This window comes from Palaemon carinicauda, chromosome 25, assembly GCF_036898095.1.
Source record: "Palaemon carinicauda isolate YSFRI2023 chromosome 25, ASM3689809v2, whole genome shotgun sequence".
NCBI lineage: Eukaryota > Metazoa > Arthropoda > Malacostraca > Decapoda > Palaemonidae > Palaemon > Palaemon carinicauda.
In genome coordinates this window covers 895,728-904,904 of record NC_090749.1, presented here as the reverse complement: position 1 = coordinate 904,904, position 9,177 = coordinate 895,728, and the positions used below count along the sequence as shown (strand labels likewise).

Sequence of the window (9,177 nt, the reverse complement as noted above, 5' to 3'; positions counted from 1 at the left end):
AACAATTCTCAAACCGTAAATAGAAATTTTTCTGTTATACTAAACTTCAGATGAGTCATTATTCACCTTTGACCTTGTTTGACCTTTGTTATTCACAGCTGGTCTTTTTAATAAATATAATTTTTATAAACTTCATATTATTTTCCCTTTCTTTCTCTCTCTCTCTCTCTCTCTCTCTCTCTCTCTCTCTCTCTCTCTCTCTCTCTCTCTCTCTCTCTCTCTCTCTCTCCCTATTTTGAAGCCTTAAGTTGACTCCACAAAGAAACGTGTTATTGTGACTAACATTGAAGGAAAAGGGAAACACTTCTCATGACTTAGAGATAACTTTATTGACATCTTTAATGTGAACTTACTTTTTTTCATGAAAAATAGTACATTTCGATGGTTCCTTTTAAGATATAAATAAAATAATTCCAAGTTGTCGAATGATCTTCCTAGTTAGGTAGTTGAATAACTTCAAAAGTACAAAGTTGCAGCAAAAGTTTTTATGTTGAAGAGGATGACACAAGTCTCTCTTTATAGTTTATATATGAGCTATCTGTTTTAATCTTGTTTCGGTTCTCAAAACGTTTTATTTGAATTGTGTATTACTTTTCATTCATTTTAGATTATTTCCTTATTTCCTTTCTTCACTGGACTATTTTTCCCTTTTGGAGCCCTTGCGCTTATAGTATCCTACATTTCTAACTAGGGCTGTAGCTTAGCTAATAATAATAATAATAATAATAATAATAATAATTCCTCAAGAAAAACAAATAAAAACACAAATGTTGAAGATATTTTTGATCCCTCAATCATCGAAGTCTAAGCGGAATTAGATATGAAATATTAAGCAATTGAGCTTCAATAACATTATCCAAGGAATGCAAAATGTGTACCTGGATCCCCTTAACGACATAAAGTCTTGCTAAAGACCTTTCAAGGAATTTATGGTTCCCAAAGATTCAGTTTTGATACAAATATCTTTATTGCTTTAATGGATCCAGAGAATAACATATTTCAAGGAATAATGTTCCTTTGGGACCACTTCCATTATATTTATGTATATCTGTTAGCTATTTGAGATATAAAGTAAATTCTTATTCATTATAGAGATATATTATGATTTATACCAGTGAGCAGATTGATAAATACAAGTGTTGAATGTAAAAGTTATTGGGGAAAATCATAACCAGAAATGTCGCTAGTTGTCAGATGCCAGAAAACTGCTGATCAATCAATCAATAACATCGAATGTCCTGAGAGGTTAATTTTCCAAGTTTCAGTCGGTTTTGAGGGTGAAGTTGTAAGGCTTTAACACTTCTCCGAATTGCTTTGGATGCACCATAACCAGGTGACGACCAGATACGAGATTCACTTCAGAAACTGTATACAGTCTGAATCTCCTGTGAATGAAGCATTGGGTGACATAAAAAAACACGATCATAGAAATCTCTCTCTCTCTCTCTCTCTCTCTCTCTCTCTCACTCTCTCTCTCTCTCTCTCTCTCTTTGCTTTTCAATCTCATGTCAATTTTTTACACATTAAGCAAATCCTACCATTCGTAGTCTTGTGTCAACAACAACATTTAACGATGGGATCCGGCGAAAACCCTCAGGTCAGATTCATTGTAGTGGATATAACTACAATGCATTTCAGGGCCCGTGTTATATCGTTTTTCGCAAATATCTTCTCAACAAACAGTTGGATCAATGCGACATTTTGACACAGCTTGTTTGACACCTTCCAATAATTATGACACAACAGTGCAATGCCAAGTGTGTTTCATTAGAGAGCTTACTCTTGGCTTTCAAGGACAAGTTGGCGAGAGCCGAGAAGACATTCGGATAATGTTTTCTTTGACGAAGTTGTGACGTGTATAACAACCACTATTCCTCAACTCCAGTCTTCCCCTCCCTCCTTCCTTACCTTCCTCTTATCCTGTATCCCCCACTTCTCTCTCTCTCTCTCTCTCTCTCTCTCTCACACACACCTTGTACAGGAGATATGAAGCCATGCGGATGTTACTTGTCCATAATGACAGATAACTCGAATGTATAGTATTGCCACGCATGATAGGGTGTTTATTTCTGCAAACGATAGTGATTGCTGGGTCAGCGTCTTTGGCTGTTGCATATGTGCTGTATGAGGTGAGTTCCCACGTTAACCTTTTCGCCTACCAAACACCGTATAACGCTCAAACACAGTAGGATAACAGTCATGATGGTTTGCGTAAACGATCAAACCATATTCGGCATATGCCTATCGGTTATCTGCCTTTCTAGGCCAATAATTAATATGTGCTTGACTTGATAATTATCTCATGTTTGCAACACGCAGAGAGAGAGAGAGAGAGAGAGAGAGAGAGAGAGATTGATTGATTGATTGAAAGTTTTCTGGCATCCTGACATCTAAGGTCATTGACGCCGATACCATTTACTGTATATGAAAATTAAAAGCAAATTCAATTAAAACCATAAAAATTAAGAAGTCATTACAATAGTTAAATAGTTTTCAGAACACCTGCTTCTGAAATAAATCTAAAAATTCCGCTTGCATAGTAAGACACATCATGTCCAAGAATCTTGGCAAGGATAAACCTGCCATCCTCACCTCGAGCCTCAAACAGATATCTATTTCTTAAGTTAGTAAAATTAGGGCATTCGGTCAACAAATGCCTCACTGTTAAAGGTACTAAGCAGTCCTCGCAATACGGTTGGTGTTGGCCCTTCAGCAGAAACTCGTGTGTCAACCGTGTGTGACCAATACGGAGACGACAAAGAGTCATCTCCCATTTTCGGGGAATCATGTTATACCTCCAAGGTGATATGATATTTGTTACTTCCCTCATTTTATTGCCATCTTGACTATCCCAGTGCTGTTGCCATTTATCACATACCAATTTCTTGATGTAAGGTAGGAAATCGTTACATGGAATGGGATACCTCCTTGGTAGCAACTCGGATGCCGCATTCTTCGCCAGTAAATCTGCCTTCTCATTCCCAGACACACCTACATGTGCTGGAACCCAACAAAATCGAACAGTTATACCTTTCCGTCCAATAATAAAAAGCCATTCTAAAATCTTTAAAACTAGAGGGTTACTAGAATTAAAAACTTCTAAAGCTTGAAGAACACTCCTTGCATCACTAAAAATTGTAAAATTACCCTCCTTTTCCAAAGCTATTTTCTCAATAGCGGTTAATATGCCATACAGTTCGGCAGTAAATATGGAAGCTGTTGGAGGAAGTGCACCTCTACAGTTAAAATCATTACTATGTACTCCAAATCCAACGCCAGCATCAGATTTGGAGCCATCAGTATATGTAAAAGTCGATCCTCTATGTTCTTCAACATGTTCCATAAAAAGAGACCTGGATTCTAAGTCAGTCAAATTCTTCTTAACTCCAATAAAGTATCTACAAAAAGATATGTCAGGTAATTTCCATGGAGGCGTTGATGATACCTTGAATGGAAGCACCTTATTTCTAATTATATCCAGATTGTTTAATAATTGGTTAACCCGAAACCCAAAAGGTTGAGGAGATTTTGGGTGCAACTCAAAGTAGGTTGAGTGTCCTTACAAGGCTTGCAGTTTGAAAGGCTGAAGAATTGGGGAGTCTTTGCAATCTAAACCAATACCGAATAATAGAGGACATTCGGTAAAGGTCCAGAGGCAACTCCCCAGCATCAACAAGGAGACTTGTGATAGGGGAGGTTCTAAAGGCTCCTGTGGACAATCTAATGCTAGCATGATGTATTGAATCTAGTTTTTTTAACCGGCTTGGGGTTGCTGAGGAGTACATTTCGCATCCATAACTAATTTTGGAAAATATCAAGGCCTTGTATAATTTTAAAATTGTATTGCGGTCTGCCCCCCATGATGTATGGGACAAGACTTTTAAAAGATTCATAGCTTCAACACATTTAGCTTTTAATGTTTTTAAGTGAGAAACCCATGTAAGCCTACAATCAAATATCAACCCTAAAAATTTTGCTTCACTTGCACATGGGATCCGTTGACCTTTGATGTATATATCCGGGTCTGGATGTACTCCCCGTACACGACAGAAATGGACAATTGTAGTTTTACTTGTTGAGAACTTAAATCCATTCATATCGGCCCAATGGATAATTTTATTAATAGAGAGTTGGATTTTTCTCTCAACCATTGCCATTCTGGATCCAGCAAATGATATGGAGAGATCATACACAAATAATGTTGCAAGAACATCCCGGGGAATGACTGAGGATATCCCATTAATTGCTAGTGCAAAAAGGGTTACACTCAGCACACTCCCCTGAGGAACTCCTTCTTCCTGGCATTTACTCTGTGATAGAGCTTCCCCAACTCTCACTTGGAAAACTCTATGTGAAAGAAATGACTGGATGAATAGTGGTAGCTCACCTCTCAATCCGCACTCATGGATTCTTTTAAGTATACTGTATCTCCATGTGGTATCATATGCCTTTTCAAGATAAAAAAAAACTGTCACATGGTGCTGTTTGGAAGCAAAGGCTTCACAAATGGAGGACTCAAGTTGTATCAGCACATCAGTCGTTGAGTGCATTTTCCTGAATCCACATTGAATGGGTGATAAAATATTCTTCTTTTCAAGGTACCAAATCAGTCTTGCATTGACCATCTTCTCCATGATTTTACATAAACAAGATGTCAATGCAATAGGTCAGTAGTTTGCTGCTAAAAACTTGTCCTTACCCGGGTTTTAAAAAGGCTAAAATAATGGCTAGTTCCCAAACACTTGGATAACTATGATCATGCCATATTCTATTAAAAATGCTTAAAATAAATAACTTTGTATTAAAAGGTACATGTTTAATCATTGCATATGGAATTCCATCGGGTCCAGGGGCTGTATCGTTACAAGTAGCAAGAGCAGAATCAAATTCTCTTTCAGAAAAAGGAGAATTGTATGACTCTTGCTTTCTTGTTGCGAAGTTTAAAACTTTCTTTTCTTCATTGCTCCTATACTGGTGACCAGGAGCTGCTTGACACTTGCACGATACATTTGAGAAATGGTCAGCCAGGGCATTGCTAACTTCGGTTGCTCCAGTCATATACTGGCCATTTATCTTTAACACTGGTGGTGGGTTTGGGGTGAATTTTCCTGCTATCTTTTTTACTTTTCTCCACACAGATGATGTTGGTGTTCTACTGTTAATGGAGGAAACAAAGGACATCCAAGACTGGCGCCTAGCTTCTTTCATGGCACGGCGGAACTGTGCTCTACATTTCTTGTATATGACTAAATTCTCCTCATTACGGTGCATGCGCAATCGAGTTAAAGACTTTCTTGTGGCTCTGTGCAGGGCAGTTAGTTCTGACGACCACCAGGGGACTGGTCGTCGTCTGAATATCCCAGTTGTTTTGGGAATGGAATTCACTCCTGCTGTGTGAAGAGTTCCATTAAGTAAGTCTATGGCATCATCAACACTTTCAAACTGTTCTGCATTTCCTTCAATTTCACTTAACTCCCGAAATCTATTCCAGTCCGCCTTATCAAGATTCCATCGAGGTGATCTTTGTAAAGGTGGACCATTGTTGGTGATTATAATGATTGGTGCATGATCACTAGTATGCCAATCATCTAATGTTCTCCAATTAAAATCGAGAAGACAGTTAGAGCTTGCAACCGATAGGTCAATGCATGACAAGGTACCTGTCTGTACATGAAAATGTGTGGGCTCTCCTGTATTGAGGAGTCCGACATCTTCATTCTCCAAAATTGACGATATAATATTACCCCTTGCATTTGCTAAAACATCACCCCATAAAGGATGTCTACTATTAAGGTCTCCTAGTAAGAGAAAGGGTTGTGGGAGTTGTTTAATCACCTCTACTATATTATCATATGAGATGTTATCATTTGGAGGCAAGTAAAGAGAACAGATTGTGTATTTTCTCCCTATATCAATCTGTACAGCCACTGCCTGCAGAGGGGTACAGATAGACAAAGATATTTGGGGAACATCTCGACGAACGTATATAAGACTTCCCCCATGGCTCCCTGCTCGTTGATCATATGGTGTCCTATAGCTAACATACTCTCGAGGACAAGGAGTATTAGCATCGAGCTTGCTTTCTTGTAGACATACTGTTATAGGGGAGTGCTCACGTATGAGGAGCTTAAGTTGTTCATATTTCGCCCTTAAACCCTGGCAATTCCATTGCAGAATGGAGGAAAAAACTATGTTTTATTTTTTGGAAGACACCTTAGATGAAGTCTTCCCATTGGCAATATTTGATCTAACAATGTTTCCCGGAGGTAACTCTAGAGAGGATCTTGATATAGTGGGTTTTGTGTTTCTCTTTTTCTTTGTGTCCTTTTGATCTAATTGTTGAGGAGGATGGTGGACCTCAACTTGAATTTCTGATTGGTTCAATTTACCTTCTAGTTGTTCAGAAACATCAGCAGACAAGATATCATATTTATTGGAAGTCGTGACTTTAATGTTTCTTATGGTAGGAGGAGAGAGGGAGAGAGGTCTCTCTCTTTTTCGATTAAAAGGTTGTGATCTGTCAGGTTTTTGCGACTTCCCCACTACGGGTTCACCAGGTAAATTGGTTTCGAGTGCAACCTCCATCAGATCAGGCAAGGAAACGGCCTGTGAGAGGTTTGTACTATTGTTTAAAATCGGAGTAGTTGGCTTTTGAATAATTTTCAGATCTTTAAGTGTCCGTTTTGATTTTTCCACAATTTCTGGATATAGATTTTCGATGGGACTTTCAACCTCTTTAACTACTTTCATTTGTTTTTTTATCTTAGAAGTAGAGATATAATTTTCGTCTGTGTGGTTTGACAAGTTTTTCTTCAGGACCATTGAAAAAGGTTGCCCTGGTCTTATTTGCTTTTCAAGAGCTCTTTTACGAGCCTCTTTAAAAGTAACCCTTTCCATGGTCCTAATGGCCTGGATTTCTTTTTCAAAAATAAACTTTACACAGCTTTTAGATGTAGCTGGGTGTGCTTCCCCACAATGTATGCAATTAGGGTTTTCTATGCATACTCCATGACTACTTTTTCCACAGTTGGCACAAACAGCTGGCTTATTGTTTAGTTTTTCTTTACATTTCTGGCTTAAATGGCCATACATTTGGCAATGATAACATCGCAATGGTGACGGGATATATGGTTTTACCTTCAAAGATAGCCATCCAGCTTTTATAACATTTGGTAATTGGCATTGATCAAATGTTATAATCAGAGTAGCAAGAGGGATACGTTGTTCTCCAACTCTCTTTCTCATTCTGACTACTTTAACTACTCCTTGACTTCTCAGTTCATCCTCTATTTCTTTCTCCTCTATATCCAACAATTCTGGAGCATATATCACACCTCTACTCTGGTTGAAAGTAGGGTGTGAAACGCATTTTACGCTATGACCATTCAATATTGTAAGTGTTTTTAACCTTTCACCTTGTAATGGGGAGAGTGTCTCTATCAAGAGACTTCCATTTCCCTGGGGTAAAATTTTTGGCTGCCCTCCACATAAGGTAACTATTTCTCTATTAGCTTTAAAAACATTTATACGCTCATTTCTTCCGTTTTCAAATTCCAAGATAAAAATTTTTTCAAAATTCACTACTTCATAGTGACCAGGTAATACTTCTACTTTTCTATATCTTTCTGTACTGTCATCATTTTTCACTCTCTCTCTCTTCTTCTCTAGCATTTTATTATTCACATGACGTGAATAAGGTTCTAACGTTACAATGTTAGAACCCGAGTTGGAGCTGTCTGTACCGAGGTCCATGTTTGTATTTTCCAGGTCGTCAACAGAGGTGTTGGGTTTTTTTGAAAAAGCAAGCCGGGTTATCCACCTCTTATCGGAGGATGTCAGTCCTCCTATCCCATGTGGCCCAACACGAGAAGAGGCTTCAGCGGGGACCAGTCCTCTATTAGAGAGGGGCTGCCTCTCTTAAGGTGGGCGTACACTGGTCAGTGGGGGTAGTTAGCCCCTCCCACCGTCGACTCCAATGCCTGGCGTCACCCATTACCCGCAAATATGGGTGACTTAAGACCGGATCACTGGAGCCCGACTCTTAACAGACTTGGTCTGCACCCAATGGGGTCTGCCAGAGGGTGATGGCATCTAAATTGGCACAGGTTGAGATGGAATGCACTCCATCCCACACTCTGCCAAATACAAAGCGGCATCCAAAGTAAAATCGAACATGCCAAAGTCGTCAACAATATCGAGCCCAAAAGGAAGAGATGGGAGAAAAAAAGAAATAATCAAAAGTAAAAGAGAAAGTGCTGACTGATTTAGTTGAATCGACAGCTGGGCACCGAGGTCCAATGGGAAGTAGTTCCCACTGTTCCTTAGAGCCCAGCTGCTAATCCCTAAGCCCCCCATCCTCGTCAAGGCTTCAGCATCTGGGGGGAGAGAGAGAGAGAGAGGGCGGGATATTCGTGATAGAAGAGGGCAAGAAGGGAAGGAGAGGGAATACTAGAGTGGAGGATTCGTGGTTGTGACACACGTCAGACCTACGTCACGGAAAGCCTTCCCTTGTCCGAATGCCTTCTCGGCTCTCGCCAAGAGTAAGCTCTTTAATGAAACATACTTGGCAATGCACTGTAGTTTCATAAATTAGCTAAAGGTGTCAAACAAGCTGTGTCAAAATGTCACATTGATTCAACTGTTTGTTAAGAAGATATTTGCGAAAAACGATATAACATGGGCTCTGAAATGCATAGCAACTCATTCCTTATTGGATTTCAAAGGTTTTTCTTTTTTCACTTTATAATCAAACTTCCAAGATTTCCTTCAATGTGATACAGATTTCTTATGAAAGTATGGAAAAAAGTATTATCCATTCAATTTAGATATATCTCTCATCATTACTTTGCTGATGTCAAACTATTGTCTTCAGAACTATTTTTGGTCATTCATTAGAATAGATCATTATTAGAAGGAGTTGGAAGGAAAGTAAATTTGGAAAAATCTATATATAAAACAAAGATTCAGGATTTACGAACCTAAATGAGAGAGAGAGAGAGAGAGAGAGAGAGAGAGAGAGAGAGAGAGAGAGAGAGAGAGAGAGAGAGAGAGAGAGAGAGAGAGAAGAGTTATAAGTTTTCTATTGAATGTATTTGATTGGGATCATCAATGTGTTACCTCAATTAATCCTCTTAAGAGGATTAATTAAGGAAAGAAATTCATGATCCAAATCTTAAG

The 9,177-nt window shown here is 38.8% G+C and overlaps 2 protein-coding genes across 2 annotated transcripts in view; one reads left to right on the top strand and one right to left on the bottom strand.

The window, feature by feature from the left end:
- Positions 1–9,177, top strand: part of LOC137618607 (zinc finger protein 91-like) — a 533,834-nt gene that overhangs the window by 316,939 nt on the left and 207,718 nt on the right. The window lies entirely within an intron of this gene.
- LOC137618635 (zinc finger protein 107-like) overlaps positions 1–9,177 on the bottom strand; it is a 599,534-nt gene that overhangs the window by 497,695 nt on the left and 92,662 nt on the right. The gene's annotated exons all lie outside the window — the stretch shown is intronic.